Source organism: Quercus robur, chromosome 3 (genome assembly GCF_932294415.1).
Source record: "Quercus robur chromosome 3, dhQueRobu3.1, whole genome shotgun sequence".
Classification (NCBI taxonomy): Eukaryota; Viridiplantae; Streptophyta; class Magnoliopsida; order Fagales; family Fagaceae; genus Quercus; species Quercus robur.
The window spans coordinates 7,855,639-7,881,492 of NC_065536.1; the positions used below are offsets into that span (position 1 = coordinate 7,855,639).

The 25,854-nt window shown below is 39.7% G+C and overlaps 1 pseudogene; it reads left to right on the top strand.

Moving 5' to 3' along the window:
- The first annotated feature begins 479 nt into the window (after positions 1-479).
- Positions 480-20,927, top strand: LOC126719183 (probable carboxylesterase 15; annotated as a pseudogene).
- Positions 20,928-25,854: the final 4,927 nt, after the last annotated feature.

The following is a 25,854-nucleotide window of genomic DNA, read 5'->3' on the forward strand; positions in this document are numbered from 1 at the left end:
ATAAGGGATATAAAGGAGAACATATCCTAAGCTCTTGTGTTTCTTCCTTGTAAAGCCTTGGACCTGAGGGAGCTGGTGGTGTGATTAGGGTTATGACAGTAAGGAATAAAAGGCTTTTTGAGGAATATTAAGATTGCTTTGGGAGAACCATGACCTGAGTGGGTCAAAGTGAGTTTCAAAATAGTTACTCAATTGATGAAAATTTCCCTTTGTCGGGTTTCACATTTGCATTAGTCACTTATTATTTTAAGAAAAAACCAAGTAAAAAAAATTATAAAAAATACATATTTATCTATCTATATACATTTAAAAGCTGAAACTTAGAATTTATTATTGCTATACTCCTGTTGAGCCAAATCAGCAGTTATATCATCCACCCATTTTCAACATATATTGTTTTTATCTTCTTCTTAATGAAAGTTACAGTATTCTTATAAAAAAAACATAGAAAAAAAAATAGAGCTATTGAGATTTGAGAGATGGGTTCTCTTCCTCATGTAGTTGAAGATTGCTTTAGTTTCTTGAAGCTCTATAGTGATGGCTCTATTTCACGCTCAACCAACATAAACTTTAACATCCCTGTCATTGATGATGGCTCCGTTCTTTGGAAAGACTACGTGTTTGACAAGCACCACAATCTTCACCTACGCCTTTACAAGCCCACATTGGCTTCACTCACCAAGCTTCCTGTCTTATACTACATTCATGCCGGTGGTTTCTGCTTTGCGTCACGTACTTTTCCCAACTTTCACAACATATGTCACCGCCTTGCATCCGGGCTTGGAGTCCTCGTAGTTGCACCAGACTATAGGCTTGCGCCGGAGCATAGGCTACCGGCAGCCATAGATGATGCAATGAGTTCTCTAAAATGGTTACAAACCCTAGCCATGCATGGCGACATTGGTTGTGATACGTGGTTGGGTGATGGGGTTGTGGACTTTGATAGGGTTTTTGTAGTGGGTGACTCTTCTGGTGGGAACGTGGCTCACCGTGTAGCACTTAGGCTTGGTGTGGGTTTGGTTGAATTAAAGGCGCTACACTTTGATCAGGGGGGTTCAAATGAACCCCGACTTCATTTTTTATTTTATTTTTTTATTTTTTTATATATATATAAATTTTTTTGTTAGTTTAATATTTTAATTTATTCTTAAAAATATTATTTTTACATGCCTTTGACTTAAATTTTGTATACAAGTATTACAAGTATTTCCAACTCTAAGAGTAAGAGTAAGTGTTTGTAATTGTAATTGTCATTTTTTATTAAAAAGTTATATTATATGTGCGTGAATGTGTCGAATATTGATTGTGAATATTACTTTTCCTTATAATGTTATTTGGGTAAATAATAATGTGTGTGGAAGTTTGTGTGTACAATATAAATATAAGAGAAATATTTTGATCCTACTTTCATTGGAAATATAGCAATTATCCTGAGAGCATCCGTAAACATAACCCTAAATATAATATAATTTTATATAATTTAGTAATTCGGAAACAGAGAGGGTTTATTGCATTTGTGTGTATTTTTATTATGTTATAATAACTTTTTGTTATAAAGTCAGAAAAATTTAAGAAAAAAATTGTAAAGTTAGTGATTGTTCAAGTATTTGATTGGTTAAGTAGACATGTAATGTATTATATATATATGAATGAGTGTGATTGTGTATGTCAATAATTAATACAAAGCCAATGAGTTAAGTTTATTCATTTAGTTTAAAATATTTTTATAGAAACAAAGACAAATAAATAATAACAACTGCATAAAATAAAAATAAAAATGTTAGACAAACTTAACAAAGTTAAATAGTCATAGCTACCCACAATGATAATAAATACTTATAATGAATTATCATGTAACAATTCAAAATTTGAAAACTTGTGGAAGGAAATTGTAAAACTTTATTTTTTATTTGGTTGATAACTCGATATATTCAAGTTTTCTTTTTATTAAATTTTTTTCATTTAAGTTTTTTAATGACCTCCTTAAACAAAATTCTTAGAGTTGCCTTTATTGGAGCCTGTTCGGGTGAGAGGTTATGTGCTCTTGGCTCCATTTTTTTGGTGGGAGTGTGAAGACTAGGTCAGAGGAAGAGAGGCCATGTGAAGTATTTTGGAATTTGGACATGTATAACAGGTATGGAGCTAGTACTCAATCTTGCCAATATGCCATATACAACATATGCTATCAGAAAATCAATGACTGATCTTCCAACAAGAAACACTTCGCACATTTTTCTGACAATAACTAAACTACATATTAGTTTAATAATTATAAAATCCACATATAACTTCTTTTTTGAAATTATGGCACTTGATTTTTATATTTTTGTTTTTGTTTGTTGTCGCTTGATTATAAAGTAAGATTGTGAGTTAATCTAATTAACATGACATATTTATATGATGCATGGCTTGTAACTACTTTATATGAGACTTGTCCTTGACATATGGTTAACAGAGTGTGTATTAAGTGAACGACATTATTTTACATGAAAAAGTAAAAAAGCTGTCTTTAATTTCAATATATTATCATATTAACTAAAAATTCCATAACTTATGTGAAAAATGAAATAAAATTAACTAGATTCATTTTATTTCAATAAAACAATCATGTTCAAAAAGTAAAAGCTAATATAAATAAATTAAAAAACTAAATTCTTTTTTCTTACTGAATTAGAGCAATCAAGAATAAGTAATTTTTCTTCTCAAAAAAAAAAAAAAAAAGAAAAGAAAAGAAAAAAAAGAATAAGTAATTTGTATTCTTTAGTAAATGATATCTTTACAAGATTTTCTTTTTATGAATTGGCAAAAATTCAAAAACGAAAATAATAATATTAAAATTAGCTAGGTATAGATTTTTTTTTTTTTTTTTTTGACATAGGGCTAGCTAGGTATGGATGTTTGATATGTATCTACTAGTAGTAATTATTTTTAAATATAACCGTACATGCTAGAGTTAACATAATGTTATTATCAGAGACTCATAGGTAACAATGAATATATTAAATGTTGGTCTCATTTGTATTGTAAGAAAAATTGCGTACAATTAAATGATTTAAAAAATCTTCATGGGATTTTTATTTATATTTATAAAATAATAAAAAGCAATCAGATTTTTGTTGGGTGTGAGAAGTGGGATTTTACCAATTCCTTTTTTAAATTTCTTTGACCTCTAAAAACATCATTTTTTCCATCCATGTGTCAAACATTTAGTATTTTAATCACGATCTACTCCAAAACCGTGTGCGGCATTTGGATTAAGTGCTTCTTCTTTACCAAGCTAGTTCTAATCAAATTCCTTGGAAGCATCTGAGATTGTTGTTAAATTAAGGATGAAAAAGAACATACGTAACACAGGCACACAGCCAACTCAAGTGATAGGAAAAACTTTCTCCTTTTACATTGTCCTTGACAACTGATTATAAATTAATGGTCACACCAATCTTTTCGGTTTCCTTTTTTCAACTAGTGGATAAAATTAATTAAAAAAAAAAAGTACCTAGTTTTTTAATTTTCTTGTTGGTCGAATAGGTGGAAACCATTACAGGCCCGGGGGATTGTATAAACAATCAATGTCATCTTTATTTGTTATTATTATTATTATTATTTGGCTATATATGTATCAATGTGATCTTTATGGGAAATTATTGTGTACTCCCGGAGTACCATAAATGCGTACTCCCTCCTCTCACATGAATAGTGGGTCACACTAATTAAATTCATGGTGGGATCCACCATTCATATGAGAGGAAAGAGTACGCATTTATGGTATTCCGAGAGTAACTAATAATTTTCCATTGAGGCAAGGATCCACCAAGCATTAAGCAAACGCTATAAGGTGCTATCTTGCATGTATTACAATTTCATATAAAGTACATTAGTACACTATCATACAGAGAACAAGTGGTGACTAGTTGTGAGAGGATAAAAAATAACTATTAATGCTGTGACATGATCTATCATTAGTTGAATAATCAAATTATAACACATACCTTTTGCAAGAGTAACAGAAATCGGTGAGACCTGTTCTCAATCCATTATCATTACTAGTGTTTAACCCGCGCAATGCATGAGATCGTTTAACATATTAATGAACTTTATATTAATGAACTTTATTTAATAACATAGTATATTTAAGCATATAGTGTCCAATACCTAAAACTATATACATTGGAGTTGTAAGAACCAAGTACAAGAATTCTGGGCCTTAGATTACTTGGGCTCACAATTTATTTGTAGTGGGTTTAAGGATTTCCTACAATGGGTCGTTCTCGGCAGAGGGACTCAAAGCGACACTCAGTTGATACTCTCTCCTTGACTATTTTCTCTCAATTTTTCTGAACCCTTTCTTCTCCCAACTTTCCTCTATTTATAGCCAAGGTTAGTGGGGAGATCATGATTATATTCACCGTTAGTGCTATTGAAGGTCCAGTATTATCTGGTTAAAGTGGTTGTTTAGGTGAAAGGGCGGTGCAGCATTTATGATCTTGGAACTTGGTTCCATTTTCACCGATTATGTTCGGCAACTCACGTTCCCGTGCATATCATGACCTTCCCGGGTATTGACTCATGCGCTCTACCGGGAAATATTAACCGGTCAACCCCGGGAACTTAATACCCAAAACTTTGTTTTTGGCTCTAAGGCAGTTTCAAGAAGGGCATAAGGTAACTGGAACTTTCTGCTGGGCCTGCGCCCAAGGCCGGTATGGGCTTGGGCCCGGGGCCCAGATGGGTCTGGGCCCAAGGCCAGTATGGGCTTTGGGAGCTCGGTGCCGTACAATAGCCCCCCCTTGATTCATACTCGGTCGCCGAGGAGAATCAAGGAGCTGCTTGGGCATTTTGACCTCGGGAATCTTTTAGTCTGGGACTTCTGGCTGTCACTTCTCATTAATAGTCATCTCAAAAGACGCGCAGTTTCGCGGCGTCAGGCGCAGTCGTCATTATTGCCTGACGGTTCGTGAACCGAAGCGGCGCGCAAATCGGTTACGCTTGGCATTTGCTGGGTCGCTCGTACGCTGTGCCCATTTATTGCTTGATCAAGCGTTTCTTCTTTCCCCATTTCTTCTGGCTCTATAAATAGTTCTTCTCCAAACGTCACTCCATTTTTCCTTCGCCTCTGATCTTTAGTGCCCACTCTCTGCCGACCACATTTCTGTGTGCTTGCTTGCTCAGCGTTCTTTTCCTCCTTAGAACCCAAAGTAAGTCTTTCTTCCCCTTCCTGTTCCTTCAGCTTTGTTTCTTTGAGTTTATTCTTGTAGTTTTAGGCTTTATAGATGGGTTATTCTTACCTTCTAGATACCCCGGCTGCTTTGGCCACCTTTAGGAGTAAATTTAGTATCCCCAGTGACGTGGACGTGGCTTACTGCCATGAGAGTGATATGGAACTCCACCGAGGGCAGGGTACAACCTTCTTTCCTTTGATGTCCATCTTAGAAGGTGGGGTTAGGTTCCCGGTAGATCCCGTCCTGATAAGCACACTCACCTACTATGGGCTGTGCCCCGACCAGCTTCCCCCCAATTTTTACCGGGTAGTTAGTTGTGTCGGCCAGTTGAACCATACCTTTAACTTACAACTAGACCACCATGATATTAACCAAATGTACAGCCTCTGTGGGAGTAAATCCACAAATTACTACTTAAAGACAAGGGATGCTTGGGTACGGCTGATATCGTGCCTACCCGATTCGAACAGGAACTCCGCCGGGGAGTTCGTCAGGGTGCGCGGCAATTGGTTTGCCGGGGAGATCCCTTGCCCCCTCACACGGCGTGAAGTGGATTCGTACCCTCCCCTTCTTATAGTTGTTTGAGTAAAAGAAAATCTTTTATTGTTAAAAGCTAACGCGTTATCTGTTCTTTTGCAGACGGCAAAGTGTTTGTTCAGGACCTCAGAGCCGTCCACGTCAGGGACCTAAACTTCGTCCTTCGTTCCGAGATCTACGTGCATTGGGACGGGCAACTCCGGGCCTCACACCTGATCCTCGGCGTGGAACCGGTTTACTCTACTTGGCAACCTTTCAAGCAGGCGTTGATAGTTGACAGCCCCCTGCTCTCGTACATAGACGTCCGGTACGTGAATTTCTTGCCGCCGAAGCTTACAACCGGGGAAGCGAGGGAATTTGGTCGGCGGTTCACTGCCGCGGACGAACTAGTTCCCCTTCGAGACGATTCCGCGGAATAGGTATCCCGGCGCCTTAGAGAGAGAGCTCACGAAGCTATACAACAAGGGGACCAAGCCCAAGAGCAGCCCCATCCCGAGGATCCACCCGCCGAGCATCAACAGCAAGTGACAGACGCGGCTAACCTGCTAGCTGAAGCGATCCAGCCCGGTGCAAGAATGGTGGCAAGGAGAGTAATGACCCTTGACAGGTTCGTGCCTGGTGCCCGGCCGACCAACCAGCCCCCGCCTACTCAGGGTCGGGGTCCAGTTTCTCAACCTCCTCCCCCCTCGCAGTCCGGACGTGCCCGGAAGAAACAGAAAGTAACCGAGCAACATTCCACGGTCCCGGGGGACGCCGCTGTCCAGACTCCTCCCCGACCAACAGGGGGGATTGTCATCCGCGAGCCGCCGACCGAAGCCGGCACGGGGGGCGCGTCCTCCTCCCAAGTGGCTCCAGCGTGGGAGCCAAAGTTCCTTCTGGACGGCAAGCCATTGCCATCGACGGCCTCTGTTCGGATGTGGGATAAGGGCGAGGGCGGCCGTATTGCCCAAACCTTGGCCAGAGCTCTCCAACTTCCCGAGGACGTGCACGCCTTTGATGATGGGTCCGAGGAGTCCGTGGGGCGCCGGTTAGAGTGGCACGCCATTGCGGTAATTCTTTTGTCTATTTGCTCCATGTAGATTTCCTTTTGTCACTTTGCTAACCTTCGCGCTTGCTAGGCCGCTCAACTGGCTCACATTGTGGCTGCCCGGGCACGGGAGCTTGATGAGGAAAATGAGTGCGAGAAGGGGGCGCGGGAGGCAGCAGTAAAAACGGCTAAGGAAAAAGCCAAGATTGCTGAGGCTGCCGAGAAGAAGGCTGCTGCCGCGGAGAAGTTCCGAGCATCGGCCGAACAGAGGTGTACTGACCTCCTGGCCAGGCAAAATGAGACGGAACTCAAACTGGCCGAAGCCCTCAGCCTCAACACTTCTCATGCCGATGAGATAGCTGATCTCAGGGCAGGCTTGGCGGCCGCGGAGCAAAAGTGGTACGACGTAGGCTTCGCCGACGCCGAGAACTCCGCAGAGCCGGTGGTGGCTCGGGCTCGGCATATGGGTTTCGAGGCCGGGTGGTTTGCTGCTCTTCAGGCAATGGGAGTTCCTGAAGACTCGCCGCTGAGAGACCCCGGCCAGATTCCATTTCCGAACCCTGTACCTGCCGTCCAGAACGCCCCGGCTGCTTTTGACGAGGAGGAGACGGCCAGTATGAGGGAGTTGGTTGAGCAAATCGACTCTCACGCCGAGCCCGAGGATATGGAGGCCACGAGCATACCTACCGTGCAGGAGCTTCTTGGTGAGGGCCAGCCTTTTCCTCTGACCGTCCAGCAGGAAGTGCCAACACCGATTCAACCTCCCAGCTGATTTTATTTTTACTTGTTTGTTTATCTTTATTTTTTTTTATTTGCCTATGTCACCGGGATGTGGTGATTGAACAATTGCTTTAGTTTGTCGGTTTTATTTGCCTATGTCATCGGGATGTGGTGATTGAACAATTTCTTTTACCTGTTTAATCAGTAGTCCGTTTTCTGCTTCCGTTCCAATTTGTTGAATGAGATTATCTTTGTTTTGTGTTTTGCTTGAATTATACCAGTGCTATGGCCGCTTAATAGAATGGTACCCCCGAAAACCTGTTGTGCGGCGCTGTGAGAATTTTGAGAGCGCTATTGGACTGTTCGGCGATATTGATCGAGCCGAGGATCAGGTTTCCGTCCTTAGGGTTTCTTCGTAGGGTTTTTACCTGCTCGGCGATGTTGATCGAGCCGAGGGTCAAGTTTCTGTCCTTAGGATTTCTTCGTAAGGTTTTCACCTGCTCGGCGATGTTGATCGAGCCGGGGGTCAAGTTTCTGTCCTTAGGTTTTATTCGTAAGGTTTTCACCTGCTCGGCGATGTTGATCGAGCCGTGGGTCAGGTTTCTGTCCTTAGGTTTTATTCGTAAGGTTTTCATCCGCTCGGCGATGTTGATCGAGCCGAGGGTCAGGTTTCTGTCCTTAGGTTTTATTCGTAAGGTTTTCACCTGCTCGGCGATGTTGATCGAGCCGAGGGTCAGGCCGAGGGTCAGGTTTCTGTCCTTAGGATTTATTCGTAAGGTTTTCACCTGCTCGGCGATGTTGATCGAGCCGAGGGTCAGGTTTCTGTCCTTAGGATTTATTCGTAAGGTTTTCACCTGCTCGGCGATGTTGATCGAGCCGAGGGTCAGGTTTCTGTCCTTAGGTTTTATTCGTAAGGTTTTAACCTGCTCGGCGATGTTGATCGAGCCGAGGGTCAGGTTTCTGTCCTTAGGTTTTATTCGTAAGGTTTTCACTTGCTCGGCGATGTTGATCGAGCCGAGGGTCAGGTTTCTGTCCTTAGGCTTTATTGGCAATTCTCTTGGTGTGGTTACAAGGTCAAAAAGAAAACAGCACAGACAAAAAAGTTCATCATGCTCATAATCTTAACAGAATACAAGTTTTGGCTCACATTGATGGTTACGCGTAGAATTTCTTCAGATTGTTGGCGTTCCATGGTCGGGGGAGCGGCCTCTCATCCAGGTCCTCCAAGTGGTAGGCCCCTGCACCTGCGACGGCTGTGACTCTATACGGTCCCTCCCAACTCTGAGCAAGCTTCCCTGCAGCCATGTCCCGCATGTGCCCCACTACCCTTCTTAACACTAATTCCCCGGCACTGAATTCCCTGGTCTTTACATTTCGGTTGTACCTCTGCGCCAGCTTCTGCTGATACTCGGCAAGACGTACGGTCGCGGCCTCCCTGCACTCTTCTAGCCAATCCAAATGCTCCATCATAAGGTCGGCGTTCTGTACGGGGTCAAACCCGGCGACCCGTGCACTGCATAAACTCACCTCGGTTGGTATCACTGCTTCTGCCCCGTATGCCAGAGAAAATGGGGTTTCCCCCGTGGATCTCCTGGGGGTCGTGCGGTAGGCCCACAAAACACTGGGTAGTTCTTCTGCCCATCTTCCTTTCGCCCCATCCAACCTTCTCTTGAGCCCGTTCAAAATAGTCTTGTTTACTGCTTCAGCTTGGCCGTTGCTTTGGGGGTATGCCGGGGTTGAATACTTGTTCTTGATGCGGAGCTCGCTGCAGAAAGTCCGAAAAGCGTTGCTGTCGAATTGTAGCCCGTTGTCTGTCACTAGTGAATTCGGCACCCCAAACCTTGTAACTATGTTTTTCCACACAAACTTTTTCACGTCAGTATCCCGGATATTGGCCAAGGCTTCAGCTTCAACCCACTTTGTGAAGTAATCCACAGCCACCAGTACAAAACGGCGGTTCCCCGTTGCTCGGGGGAACGGCCCGAGGATGTCAAGCCCCCATTGTGCAAATGGCCACGGGCTGCTGACAGGATTTAGACGTCCTGCCGGTTGATGGATCATTGGGGCGTGCTTTTGACATTGCTCGCACCTCCGAACGTATTCGGCGGCGTCCTTCTGCATCCGTGGCCACCAAAACCCCTGCGTCATTGCTCTGTGTGCTAAAGATCGTCCCCCAGCATGACCGCCGCATACTCCTTCATGCAGCTCGGTTAGAAGCTCCTTCACTCTTTCAGGATGCAGGCACAAGAGGTAAGGGCCCGCGAAGGACCTTCTGTACAACTTTCGGTCCGAAGATAACCAGTACCTGGGAGCCATTCGTCGAATCTTGTTGGCCTCGGCCTCATTCTCAGGAACTTTATCCTCGGAAAGAAAGTCTATGATCGGGTTCATCCAGCATGATCCGGCCACCGCCACCTGGGCGACCTCTACTCCGGCCTGGTCGAGAGCAGTCTTCACACAGATGCTTGGCTTCCTTACAAGTTCAATCGTGATAAGCCTCGGGGTGTCCTCGGTAGCAGATGAGGCTAACGTGGCAAGAGAGTCAGCATGCCTGTTTTGTGACCGGGCTACCTGGGATATCTTCACCGTTCCAAACTGACCGATAATTTGCTTTGTCGTTCTTAGATAAGCTTTCATTCGGGGATCCCGAGCCTCGAAGTCCCCAGTGATCTGACAAACAACCAACCGAGAGTCCGAGTAGATTTCCACGTCCTTGGCGCCCAGATGCAATACTGCCCTCAGTCCGGCCAGCAGGGCTTCATATTCGGCTTCGTTGTTCGAGGCTTTGAACCCCAGTCTGAAGGAGTGTTCCAGTCGCATGCCTTCAGGGGTGACTATGACAATACCAGCCCCGGCCCCCATAGCATTTGATGCGCCGTCCACAAATAACCTCCACGGGCGAATCTCCGTACTACAGATTACCTGGCCTTCATTCTTAGGTGTAAATTCCGCGATGAAATCAGCGAGAACCTGCCCCTTCACCGAGCTTCTAGGTCGGTATCTTATGTCGAACGATCCCAACCGAGTCCCCTATTTAGCAATCCGTCCTGTGAAATCGGATCTTTTCAACAGTGATTGCAATGGATACTCGGTGAGGACGAACACTGTGTGTGCCTGGAAGTAGTGTGGTAACTTCCTCGTGGCGTGTACCAAGGCCAAAACCAACTTTTCAAGAGGCAGGTACCTTGTCTCGGCATCGACCAAGGTCTTGCTTACGTAATACACCGGTATTTGCACTTCCCGGTCCCTTAGTAATACAGCACTTACGGCATGATTGGTGACTGCAAGGTACATAAACAGATCCTCCCCGGGCTCCGGGCCCGTCAACCTCGGCGCCTTTGCCAAATACTCCTTTAGTTCTCGAAAAGCTTCATCGCAGCTCTCGTCCCACTGAAACCCCTTCCACTTCTTCAGAAGTTGATAGAATGGCCGGCAGCGATCGGCAAACTTGGAGATGAATCGGTTCAGGGCGGCCAACATCCCGGTGAGCACCTGCACCTCTTTAGGGTTGCTCGGTGGTTTTAGGCGATTGATTGCCTCTATTTGGTCGGGGTTAGCCTCTATTCCCCGAGTGGAGATCAGATAACCCAGGAACTTGCCAGCCCCCACTCCGAAAGTGCACTTTTCGGCATTGAGGCGCAGCCTGTGTCGTCGTAGTATCTCGAATACTCCCCGAAGGTCTTCAGTATGCAGCGACTCTTTTCTGCTCTTTACTACCATGTCGTCGATATAAACTTCAACCGTGCAACCAATTTTTTCCCGGAACATCCTTGTCATCATACGCTGGTAGGTGGCCCCGGCATTCTTCAATCCAAACGGCATGACCTCGTAGTGATAGTTTGCGTTCGGGGATATAAATGCTGTCTTCTCTCGGTCCTCGGGTGCTAAGGCAATCTGGTGGTAGCCTTGGAAGGCGTCCAGGAAACTCATTCTCGGGTGCCCGTACGTGGCATCCACCAACTGATCAATCTTGGGCATCGGGAACGGATCCTTGGGACACGCTCTGTTTAAATCGGTGAAGTCCACGCAAACTCTCCATTTACCGCTCTTCTTCTTTACTACGACGGTGTTTGCTAGCCATCTCGGGAAGAATATTTCTTTTATGACCCCGGCTTCCTTCAGTCGCTGGACCTCCAGGTTTACTGCATCGACGTGCTCCTTTGATGCTCTTCTCGGCTTCTGCTTTTTCGGAGGAAATGATGGGTCCACATTGAGTTTGTGAACAATGAACTCGGGGTCTACGCCGGGCACTTCATACGGGTTCCACGCGAAGACATCTATGTTCTGCAATAGGAACAACAACATCTCTACCCTTTCCCGGTCATTCATGCTTGTACCTATCTGGAAGTATTTGTCACTATCTGGGAGAATTCTTACCTTCAGCACCTCCTCGGCAACGTCCGCCCCATTTTCCTGGGGTATCTGTAATTGCTATGCAGTCTCTTTCTCGGCGTGCTCAGCTTGGCCGAGCTGTTCCTTTTCCCACTGGACCGCGGCTACGAGGCATTGCTTCGCCACCTGCTGATTCCCCCTTACCTCTACAACTCCGTACTCAGTAGGAAATTTTACTTTCACGTGAAGGGTGGACGGAACAGCCCCCATGGCGTGAATCCACGGCCTCCCCAGGATTGCGGTGTAAGGAGCGAACGATCGGACTACTATGAACGTAACTACAACTTCCTTGCCCTCCATGTCCACTGGGAGTGAGATTTGCCCCTCGGGAATCACAATTCTCCCGTCAAACGAGACCAATGGCGTGTTATACTTCGCCAAATCCTGGGTTTTTAACCCGAGCCCTTCGAAGAGGTCCGGGTACATGACGTCAGCCCCGCTACCCTGATCAACCATCACCCTCTTCACCAGGAATCCGCCTATCCGGGCTGTCACCACCAAAGCGTCGTCGTGAGGTTGGATGGTTCCTTCGAAATCATCTTCTCCGAACGAGATGTCTAGCCGTCCAACTCTCTTTTGCTTCTTGGATGATTCTCCCTCCGCGCAAGCCACTGTCATCACCATCCTTGCCGCTGCTGCCCCTCTCGGTGCGGCATGAATGACGTTGATTACCCCCCGGGGTGGTGGAAGGGGATTCCTTCTCTGTGGGGCGCCCTGCTCGGTCTCCCGGTCAGTGGAATCTGCTACAAACTCTTTCAGGTGCCCTGCCTTCACTAACTGCCCGAGATGATCTTTCAATACCCTACACTGCTCGGTGGTGTGCCCCTTGTCTCTGTGATAAGTGCAGTATAGGCTTTGGTTCCTCCGAGATGGGTCGCCCCCCATTTTGTTCGGCCATCTGAAGAATGGCTCGTTCCTTATCCGTTCCAGTATCTTGTGCACGGGCTCTTTGAACAACACATTAACCCCTTCGATCTGCACCTCTGGTTCCTGCATTCTGAAGTCCCTTTTCGGCTTTGACGGCAAGATGCTTTGCCGAGATCTCCCCGAAAAAGGGGCTTTCCCCCTGCTTTGCAGCCGGTCATCCTCCAGGCGTTTGTACTCCTCTATGCGTCTCATCAGTTGCCTCATGTCCTCCGGGGGTCTTCTTGTCAGCGACTCCCGTAGTTCAGAATCCTTGGGGAGCCCCATCCTGAAGGTGCTAGCCGCAATTTTCTCGTTTCCCCCACCAATCTCATTGTAGAGTTCCCAGTATCGGCTGGCATAACTCCGAAGCGTTTCCCCGACCCTCATTTTCATGGAAAGCAACGCGTCGACCGGTTGTTGCACTCGGCTGCATGTTACGAACCTGCTGCCGAACTCCTGAATCAGCTCGGCGAAACTGTGTATAGAACCTTTCCGCAACCCGTTGAACCATCTCAGTGCAGTAGAGCCGAGACTAGAGGGGAATACTTTACACATCAATGCATCGTTGTGCGCATGCAACGACGTCATGTGGATGTAATGACTGACATGCTCCACGGGGTCTGTCCTCCCCTCATAGGAATTGAATGGTGGACGCGTGAATCTGCTCGGCATGGGTGCCCGTTCAATCTCATCAGAGAATGGAGACCAGGCCGCCATCCGCAAGGCCCTGCTCATGGCGTCCATCGCGGCGTTGTGGTGCTGCCGCTCCTCTGGCGACTCTGACCCTTGGTTATCATATCCATGCGACCGGGAACGGTCCCGTCTACGACGAATATCCCGGGAGTGACGACGTGACTCTTGAGAATGGGATCGGTCTCGGTGTTGTTGTGTAACAGATCGGCTGGAACCTTCCCCGCCACGGTTCCTCCTGGGTTGGGGGTTGTGGTTCCTTTCGTGGCGCCGACCCCTTGCCTCCAGCTCCAAGTCCATTACCAATCTGCGCAACCGCTCCAGCTCCCGGTCTCTATCATCATGTTGCCGATGTGCTGAGACGTTTGAAATCGTCCGGTGCGTTTGGGCCGATCCTTCTCCCAATCCGGACCTTTCCTCTCCTCTTGAATGCTCCCTATCCTCCAGCCGCTTCTGCCTTCTCTCCCTCCACGTCGATCCCCGAGAAGATCCTGCGGAATTGCTCGGAACGTGCCCTCTTGAACGCTCCTCAGACATCTTCTTTGCTTGAGTTTCACTCAAACCACAGCTTCGTAGGATGGCCCCACGGTGGGCGCCAATTGTAAGAACCAAGTACAAGAATTCTGGGCCTTAGATTACTTGGGCTCACAATTTATTTGTAGTGGGTTTAAGGATTTCCTACAATGGGTCGTTCTCGGCAGAGGGACTCAAAGCGACACTCAGTTAATACTCTCTCCTTGACTATTTTCTCTCAATTTTTCTGAACCCCTTCTTCTCCCAACTTTCCTCTATTTATAGCCAAGGTTAGTGGGGAGATCATGATTATATTCACCGTTAGTGCTATTGAAGGTCCAGTATTATCTAGTTAAAGTGGTTGTTTAGGTGAAAGGGCGGTGCAGCATTTATGATCTTGGAACTTGGTTCCATTTTCACCGATTATGTTCGGCAACTCACGTTCCCGTGCATATCATGACCTTCCCGGGTATTGACTCATGCGCTCTACCGGGAAATATTAACCGGTCAACCCCGGGAACTTAATACCCAAAACTTTGTTTTTGGCTCTAAGGCAGTTTCAAGAAGGGCATAAGGTAACTGGAACTTTCTGCTGGGCCTGCGCCCAAGGCCAGTATGGGCTTGGGCCCGGGGCCCAGATGGGTCTGGGCCCAAGGCCAGTATGGGCTTTGGGAGCTCGGTGCCGTACAGGAGTACTTCTTCATGGGATATAACTTGTACTGGCCATTTCAATTAAGTGTCAGCCCAAGGAATCCCTTGAGTCCATCTTGCATTGCCCCGGAACTTCTCTCCAAAAGTAAAAGAAAGTATATATTATCATTCAAATAATTATTCATTAGTGACAAACAAATTGTGATAATAAGAACAATAATGGATAGTAACTTTGCTTTTTTCAAGTTTTAAAATATCTCTTTTTCTTGGCACATTATTTAATTGTACACCATAGTTGCTTATGCAAGAGACTTGTTAGGTAAGCAGGATTGTCATACTTTTATTGAGTTTGAGAATTTCTAGTTGGTTCATATGTGGAGGGGGAAGTGGGCTTACATTGTATGTCTCCATTTTTTCTATACTTTGTTTAATAAGTATTATATTAGACACTTTCAAAATTAAGTCTGTCTAATATAAATTGCAGCTTCATGGTAAAGCAATAAACCAAACATAAGGATGATCAACACATACACATACACACATATTTTCCAATTCTAATAATTGCAGTTAAATATTCAATTAGAATTGCTTACTATACCAGTCCCAATATCAATATTCACCTAAAAGAAAAAAGGAGTTCATAAGGCATGCCAAAACATTAGTATAAACATTAGTATTTTACTGATCCAGTCAATTCTTCCACCAAAGGGAATATGGAATAGAATTCACCTAGGTTTATGATTTGCAGATTATGACGCCCGTGCTACATTGAAGCATAAATGCATTGCTCATTTTTCCCGCAACCAAACCATTAAAATTAGGAGAAATTTTTTTCCAATTATCGTTTGGTCACAACTTGAATTAAAACACATAAAAACAACACCCAGCTTATTAAAATTAGAATCTTGAAACTCATTCAGCCACAAAGTCTCCATAAAATTTTGGACTAATAATGGGAATTAGACAAACTTACCCCATGCTATGCAATATTGAAATAACACAAAACTTAATTAGTTTTGCTTATAAAAATTTAAGCTCTATCTATGAGGAAAAAAAATGTTAGGAAAGTAAGATCAATGAGCCATATATGTGTTCTCTATGAACTGTTAATATAATAAAATGGATGCCCTCCCTCAAGCTCATTACTACCCAAACGCTACAATCCATTAAAAATCCAGCATTATTACATTCTAATTAAAATAAGAATAAAGATTTGTAAGTTCTTGGCACTAACTAACTAATAAAACATCTCCTTAATTTGCATGTGTCACACATTTGGCGCGTGTAACTCCAATATAAATTGCATGTCCATCTTAACAATTTTGCAAAGGCAGAAATTTTTGGACGGAGGTAGGGAAAATTTGGTTCAAGGATTTCTTCAAATACTATTAGAGGAATTGAGAAAGGAAAGAGAAAAACAGCCCAGGAAACCTCACTTTGTCACTGTTAGTAAAGAGTACTTTGGACGCAACAATTGCATTGGCAGCTTCTGTATGGTCAAAGCAGACATTGAAACCAGTTTGGCTGCATGTGACATTGGAATTGTAATTGTACTGTAGCCCTCCATAGACACAACATTAAACCATTAATGAACATGAGAAAATGAAATTTGGAAGTCAAATGTATGGCATAATTAACTTAGCTATAACATTAGTGTTTGTGTGAAGTTGACTTGAACTTGCAAAAGTGAGTAAGACATTTTATCAAACACATAGTTTGCTTGTTCCAAATGGGAATGAGATGAATGTTTTGCAACATGAAATCACCCAAAAATTACACCCAAGACAAAATAAGCACAACTAAGTAAAAGCACCGAGGGATTGCAACCAACTACTTGAATAGTTGAGCCTATTTAGAAAGGTATTATATAGAGCAAGTAATGAGTGCAGATGTACCAGCGCATGGAAATTTTTAAATGTAATGTGACATATGTTTTCATCATTGTACCCACATGATGCAAGACTAAGTTATAAATTATAGAAACAGTGTGAGTCAGTAAATATCTTAACCAATAAAGAAATCAAACCAAAACAAACAAACTACTCTGATTAGCAAAAAAACCATTACCAAACAACAACAAAAAAAAAAAAAATGAATAAACAAAGTTAGTTAGTACCTCTTTAGATACAGAAGAAGGGTTTGATATTCATTGCCCGGTGGCTGTTCCCCCTTCAGTTTAGTATTTTGCACCACAACTAATAAAGTTGAAGATTTGATTTTCCCGAGCTTGTGTTTCCTTAAACATGCAAACCACAAACTCAGTACCCTGAGTAAAAAAAAAAATGAATTGAAAGAAACAAAAAAACAAAGAGAAAAAGAAAAAAACAAAAAGAAAACAAACTTCCCTATTTTTTTTTTTAACTTTATTTTTTATTGTTTTAGGACATTATAAAATCCATCTTAATTTGTGTTTATGCATGAAATATATTCAAATGAAACATAATGAGGAAAATACAAAACACCTCATCACCATTATAGGATTCTTATTGTAACTCCCCAATTTATATTGCAAAGAGGACAATTAATTCCAAGAATACAAAGTCGAACAAAAAATATATCTTGAGGTAGGGGGGAGAAAGAAATAGATCCCTTAAAACCAATCCTTATTTTGTACTTGCATTGATTGAAACTAAAAATTGGTCCCTCAAGATCAAATGTCCAAGCCTATGTAAGTGCAAAGAAAGTGGCTATGGTAGGCCTAACCAAGTCTTCTATTATAGAATTTTTCTCAATACCAATCATTAAAAGATAAGAGCTGGTACCGATATAAATCTGCATTGCCTTGCTCTTTCCTTGAGCTGTGTACATTTGGTTTTCAATTTCTTGATGCTTCCTACCATTGTCCTTTTCCATCAACTCCTATTTCATTAGGACCTTGATAATATTTGCACTTTTCTCAATTTCACCAATATTCATTTTCTTATTTGTCTCTACCTTTTTTTCAACTACTTTGGCTCTAAGTAGCAATTAAGACCTAGCAAAATTTTAAATATATATATATATATATATATATTCACAAAAAAATAGCATTAGCATAAAACATAAAATGATGCATTGAGTTGCACTCTATAAAACTCAAAGGATTATTATATCATAAATTATCCAATTTGTTGGTCACTAATTGGGTGCAAGCGCAAACACATGCATGTCATGAATTGGGTATAAGGTTGTAACGTTGAATGCTCATAGGACACTAAGACTAAACTGGATCAAAACGAAGTTCTAATGTTATCCATTTAAAAACAGTTAATTTGTTAATACTCTGCATATCAAGAATCAAGAATATATATATACATTGATTTAGGAGTGAGCATTGTTCTAAGAAAATAACTTCGAAACAGATGGATTGTGGATGAGATTTTTAAAGACTTTTCCTAATGACACCATCTCTAGGTAAATGGTAAAATTTATATATATTTGACCCAATAGAATAACATCCCAAAACAATAAAGGAAGATATCCTTCTACTTCACTCTTGTAGACAACATCCATCCCATATAGCATCTTGTAACCTTTAAAAGGAAGCAAAAAGCAGGCATGTACGAAAGAAAAAACAAAAAGTTTTAGTTATGAAAAATGTGCGCTAAACAGTTGATACCAATTATCATTGTTCAAATACATTTTTTTTAAAAAAAATCCTCCACTCCAGTGTTCATCATTGCTAGTTTCTCCCCACTTAAATTTCATCATTCAATCATTAACACAGCCAGTAAATGTTAACATATTATAGTTCACACTTACCGTCAAGGTGCACATATGTTGCTAATTTTGAATATGGACACTCAAAGTCATGTAATGAGTCTGCCCCCACCTAAATATGATAAAACATCTTGATCTACCTTAATTGAGTACCACACTACTTATTAATATGAAAAATAACTTAAACATGAGGTTATATGCAATAGCAACATGAGTTTATATGCAAAATTCAGTGAAATTAAGATCAGTGCACAATATTCCAAAACAATTCAACGGTATGAGTGATAGAAACTAACAATAAAATAGATACAAAGATACCAAAGCATTTAGGTATTTGGGTTTCGTCACACATTCATGCATTTATTCGAGTACAAAAATAACTTTTTTTTATATATATAGTTTTTTGGGATAGAGAAACCAAATAGTGATTGTCAGTCTTCCAAGGAGAGAAAAAGAGATTTGCATTAAAAAAATAGACATATTGGCATATTCCTCTCTCTAGAAATCATAGTAACCTAGCCCACTTAAAAAAAGGGGATATATTGTATGGGTTTTTCTTTAGAAGAAATTAATTAAAGTAGCTATTGAATATAAACACAGCATACACAATAAGAGAAGTAAAAGTTTGTTTGGCAAAAACGTTGCCCTGTTTTGACTTTGGAGTCGTGATTGTTATGAAAAAGAGTAAGAAAGTGATATCTTTTGCTATCTTCAAGAGATCTAGTACCTGATAGCATTTGAATTGTAGGCTGAAGATATTTCGTAAGTGCCTAAAACAATGCCAATAAATAATAAAACATTAACATTTGCGCAGTAAAAAACTATGATATCCAAAATTTAGAACTGAACAAAGAGCACGAAAAAATTTTGGAAAAAAGAAAAAAAAAAAAAAAAAAAGAGATAAAGAGAGAAAGAGACTAAATTTCATATCATATCAAGAAAAACCCTTCTGTCTTCTTTGTTAACTTCAAAGTTGAACTGAAGCCTCTCATAGCTTGTACCTTCTGTGTCTGCAATTTTTTTTTCTTGCTCTTCTCTCTCTTGCTGCCTTTTAACGTCCCTTGTACAGTGAAAAGGAAATCTAATATAAACCAATCAAATCTAACCCAAAAACATATAGAAAAAATAAATCCTAACCCAAATACCTAAATGAAAACAAAATAAATTCTAATCTAGGTACCTAAGAATCAAACCAATTCAAGCATAAAGCATATTTAATATTCAATTAAAAAAAACATTACCAGTGATGGTTCCAATAGAGTGGAAACTATAGCTGGTAGTACCGCTTCTAATCAGACTTGCATTGCTTCCAAGGATTTGCCTTTCCACCTACAAACCTAGAAAAAGAAAAGTTTAAGAAAAACCCTTTAATTTTTTATTACATAGATTTGAAATTGAAATCAATCATTTACAAATGAAATCTACAATTGAATCCAAGAGAGAGTTAAATAAATCCAAAGCAACACATATACCCTACCCATAAACCAAATTTAATCTTATAACCTTGAACAAAACCAAATCTAACCCAAATGCCTAAATTGAAACAATCAAATATAAAATCATATTTATCATGTAATTTTAAAAAGAATAAAGAAAACCTTCACCAGTAACGGTTCCGATTGCATGACGGTGATGGCTGCCCTGAAATTTATCTCTTTGTCGATCTCTGTTCTTCATTTGTTTTCGATCTCTCTTTTGTAATGTTTTCGATCTCTCTTTCAATCTTTGTTCTTCTGCAGTTTACGAAATCTCTCTGTCTCTCTTTGTTCTTTTGTGTTTTTCCTCTTTCAGCAAACCGTCTCTGTAACTTTAAAACCCTTTCGGTGTGAGAAATGGATGGCTTTTGTTACGTTTGCTTTGGGCTGAATAGGTGTAACATGCGGGCCAATTAGTGGCTTTTATTATGATTGTTTCGGGTTGAACAGGTGTATAGGTGAGTCTTCCAGACGCAACGTACGGTTTTTTAAAGAAAAAATTGTAAACGTGGCAGCATTTTAAATGGTCATTTTTCCTATTTGTCATTATTTCCTTAATTCTAGGAACTCATTTTCTCTCAACTTCTGTTATTATATATATATATATATATATATAGATATAGATATAGAATATAGATGGTTTATATTTGACACAATTTTATTTAAAAAAAAAAAATTGATTTGGAGAAAAGTTTCTTCAACACATTATTTAATATATAATAATGAATTGTGTGCATTTTAAGATATTAGACCTATTTAACAATAATGTGACTTATTTAAATGATATAAGGATAATAAGATTAAGGTACAAGTGGGTGGTTAATAGAATGGCTTCGTTAGAAGTTGGAGGAGATTCATCTAATCTAATATTGGTTTGGGAGAAAAACTTAGTCTGCTTATTTTCATAACTGATTTTCGGGCACATAGTAATATTGCTATTTTTGATCCTATTGACAACAGGTTTTGGAGGTTGTCTCTTCCAATTGGAGGCGCTAAAGACCACTTCTTGATGAATCCATTTGGTCCATCTAGTCCCAAGCTAGCAGAAGTGAACCTGAATCCAATGTGGTGGAGAGAGTGATACAAATTATCAAAAGTTTCATGGCTGACAATTCCGATTAAGTGCAACAGTGATATTAAATACTACATGTTAGTGTTACATGCATGCTGGTCATTGTGAATGTATTAGCACTATATATTATACATACAGAGACTTATTAACAAATTCTACCAACATAGAAGTGGATACTCCACTCTTGGAGATAATATACAATCAATTACCACTTTTAGGATATATTTCCCGACATGACAGTTGAGGAGATTTAATAAAAAAACTTTTCTTGTGTTTGATTGGGAACAGTTTGGAGAAACACCACTTTTTTAGCTTGAGATCAACAAAGTGTCAGTTGTCATTACGCATTGCCAAAGTTCCAAAAAGAAAAAAACAGCAAACAATTTCAAGATGTTTATTGGTATCAAAAGGTTTTTGCAAACGTAGAAAGTAGAATGACTTGAAATCATGCAAGTCTTAGAAGTTGTCTTTGTGCCAAGCGTTTATCTTTTAAGCGTGAAGCTTGGGTAACATAGAATTAAGTTATTTCTTTTGCTATCTTTTCCTTTCTTATAGAAAGACATTTTGGTTGGTGGTGATGAAGAAGAAATGAACTGTGAATTACAATGGCATTCCATATATGGCCACGCTATTGAAAGCATGTTTGTGGACATTCTATATGGGCATCTCAAGCCTGGTGGATTGCGTCTTGAGACAGTCAATGGCATTGGTGTCGTTTTACAGCTCATCTTTGTGACTCTTTTCCTCATCTATGCTCCCAAAGATAAGAAGGTGATATTAATTAATCTTTCTTTTTCGTAACATATGTTCACATATCGTAAAATTCCTATGCATGATCCATTATTTACATGCTTAATTATTTTATTAGAATTGAAGTTTGAAGTAAAGTAACATTTTTCGGCTTAATGGTTTACAATTACAATAAAAAGCCATTGAGTAATCACATTTTTATTATCTTGAGCTGTGTTATAATGAACCCATTAGGACTATATAGACAAACTAATCCTAGACTAACCATAAACTAAACATGAGGTTACTTTACTTGTATACAAGTATGTTTAGAATTAATTTATTAACACTACAATAGATCATAGTGCATTACATATTTACATTTAGACTAGTTATAACACCTCTTGTGGTCTTGATATCACTAACATCCTCTATAACTCAAGGTGACCAGAGGACGAATACTATGGCTGGAGGATGGCTATATCCGTGGCCTATGGTAGAGGATATATTTATGGCTCGAGGATGACATATGTGAGACAGATGGCAATTGCGGTAGTAATTATCGAAGAACAATAGTCAGAGGATGATGATTGATGACACCAATATCTAACGGAGGGAAGCACCATTTTTTGGAAGACATCAACTGAGGGTAGCGTCACTGCAGGATTTAGAAGGAATCAACTGAGGATAAGATCATGATGAGGGATGTGCGCATTAACAGCCATTGGGCAACTAGATAGAAGCCTGCTCCTAATTAATGCCAATACCATGTTAATTAGGACAGAATTATGATAGCATATTAATGCTGTTTGTTTTAAAGTAACAGTTTCAGGTGTTTCTTTGCATTAAAATAGTGGTTAAACTTGTAAAATATTTTCTATTGGCCAAAAAATTCTTTATAAAAAGTTATAAAAGTTTTTTTCCTTTAAAAATATGGTAAATCGTTTTACAAAAATACATAGTGGCTTCCCTTCCCCCATCTTGATACTAGGTCTAGGTCACTGGTCTAATGGGTTGAGCAATTGGTGTTGGTAGTCAGATGGCTAGAGCCACCATTTTAGCAACAGGCAGCTCTAGCAACCAGTGTTGATAGTTTGGTCATTGGAGCCACAATTCCAGCCATCTGGTTAGACCTTTGGTTGGCAACTAGTACTAACAATTCAGTGGTCAGATCCGTTGTGCCAAAAACTGGTATTGGAGGTTTGGTGATTTGCTTGAAAAAATTTACATGTCATTCTAAATACTTGAAAATATTTTACTGAAATTTTTTTACATGTAAATTTTTTTTTATATTTAAGAATATTTTACTTCAAAACAAATTGAGCGTAAAATTTATATTGCGATTAAAAGTGAGAGAGAAAAAAAAAAGAAAAAAAAGAAAAAGAAAGTGGAGGTACATTCAAATTTATTGAACTTGATGGCCAATGTAAATAGCTGAAAAGCACTTTATAAATCAATGATATCAATCATGTTGTTATTCTAGTTACACTACAAATAAGATTAGAATTACTGTTTATCAAAAAAAAAAAAAAAGAATTACTTTACTCTCATTACAAGTAAGTTATAGTGCATTAAATTTTAATAAGTCATAGTACATTAAATTTAGGCTAGTTAATTATAACAGATTTAAACCTTAAGTCTTTGATATTACCAGTAGACTTGTGCTCAAAATTAAGTAAGTTGATTTGAGAATCTAATTATATGTAAGGTGAACTTCGTTTTAAACCCTATAGTATATGGGGTATAAAAAATTAAACCTTATATTTTTATAAGAAATAAATTAAATCCTGAAATTAAAAAAATAAAATAACAAATTAAACCTCATATTTTTATAAGTAATAAATTATATTTTTTATCTTTTTTTTATAAGATAAAAAATTAAATCTTATAGTTTAAAAAAATAACAAATTAAACCTTAAACTTATGTTAAACCCCAATCAGAACCCCTTAAACAGATTGAAGTTTATTTTAAATCTCATGGTTTAATTTTGAGAAATGTGTTTCAAGCCCCTGATCAGCTTAACTACGGCCTATTTTAATAATTTATTAATGACTTAAACTGGGTTTTTATTAGCTAATCTTCAAGCATAATATAAAACATGGATAAACACAAGCAAAACATTGGAGAACTAGCACACCCACACAATATTTGTTCATGGAGTAAAAACTTTAAATGGTAAAAATAATTTGAGGCTAAGCCCAAATCAGTAAGTCCACTATAGAACGTTGTTGTGGTACATATGAGTATACTCACACGACTTCTCATACATGTACTCAGACTAAGTACCTGGGCTCTACACACTTGCTAACAACTACAAAATCTTGCCTTCCACGTTCTAAATTACTTATTGTCGTAAGTCAATACATCATTTTTAAATTGATCTCTCGATCATTTCAAAACTCCTTGAAGATTTGTTGATGTCTCTATGGTTGAAGCTTTTGTTCCGATGTATGGTTACAAATTAGAAGCATATTCTCATGAGAGAGTTCTCTTCTAAACTTACACGTATGTCATGAAATGAGTCAACAGTACTGAAAATCAACAAATTTGTTATTTTTGAAAACTATAAGTTTTGGTTTGTTATTATTTGTAATAATAAAGTGTAATTTATTATTTTTGAAATTATAGAGGTTTAATTTATCACACCCCTAAATTACAAGGGCTAAAATAAAAATTTTCTCTTTAGTCTAAAACCATACCATGAAAATACACCGAAGATAATTAAAACGATGCATTTTTTTTAAATCACCTCTTTTTTGGGATAGAATTGCTTTCATTACTTTATCTACGTCTGATTTACCAAAAAATCTGAATAAACCTAAACTTCTTCTTATACGGCGTGCCCAAGTCAGGAAGGCCTATGATAATAAGCCGGGTTTCACATCAAATAAATATTTATTTATTTATTTATTAATTAAGATAATTAAAACGGTGCCTTTTTGTTTAAATCACTTCTTTTTTGTGATAGAATTGCTTTCATTAATTTATCTAAGGCTGATTTACCAAAAATCCGAATAAACACCAAAATTCTTCTTATACGGCATGCCCAAAACCAATATATTTGTTGTAACTTTATGCAAAATATTAATTAATCTAGTTAAAACCTTTTTTTGACAATTTAAATGATATTAATATTGTGTTATATATACTCACATAACAACAAAATCTTAGTCTAAAAATTTTACGGTCAGCTATGAATTCTCAATGGATTAATGAGGGTGGTCACCTGTATTCTTTTCCTCTATTCTATTCTATTTAAAACCACATTCTTTGTTATTGCTTTAATTGACATGTCATTTTTTTTTATTACTTTTACTAATGTTAATTTTGGTCTTTCTTTATACGTATTTCCTTTTTTTTTTTTTTTTTTTTTTCAATTTTATAGGGTGGAGGCCAATGAAATGGTTGTGAAGCATGCATAGATATCACTTTTTGGAAGGAACTTTTCTTACAATTTGTGTATATATTTGTGTATATTTACTTTTGAAACTATGTGTTTGATTGTAAACTCAACATGTTATGTATATATATTTGTGTTTTTGGACATATCAATTTGATGAAGTACTCTGATGCATTGCTTTGGAGTTTATTACAATGGCTCACAATAACTTTTTTTTCTTTGCAATAACACCTTATTGCAACGAATTTGTAATCACAAAGAAGGATCACTCTATTTATAACCTAAGCTTAGGATTGTGATAGTAAGTGTTTTTTTCCCCACTGGTTGAAAAAGAGAGGTCCAAAATTTGTTTCTGTGGCCCATCCAATCCATATTCAAATAAAATAGACAGCATAAGACACTACCAGAAAGAAAAAAAAGAAAAGAAAAAAGAGCTTGTTATAACGGGAATAATCATTGCATTAGCTACAAATTCGTTGCAATAAGGTGTTATTGCAATAACGAAAAAGTTGTTGCGAGTCGTAGTAATGAACTCCGAGGCAATAGGTTTATGTAACACAAAGATCTCGTTGTAATAAATTCTAAATATTGCAACAGACAAGTTGTAATCCTAAGCTTAAGTTTTTGCAATGAAGGATTGCAATAACATTTACGCGAGGAAGTATACAGAAGATGCCAAGAATGTAATCACAGCCCAAGGTCGTGGAAAAGGGGAAGATACCGGAATAGTGCTACACAATTGCTCCATTAGGGCTGACAAAGACCTTCAACCTTGCCCACAAATCAAATCATTTCTAGGTAGGCTGTGGTTCAGTTATTCACA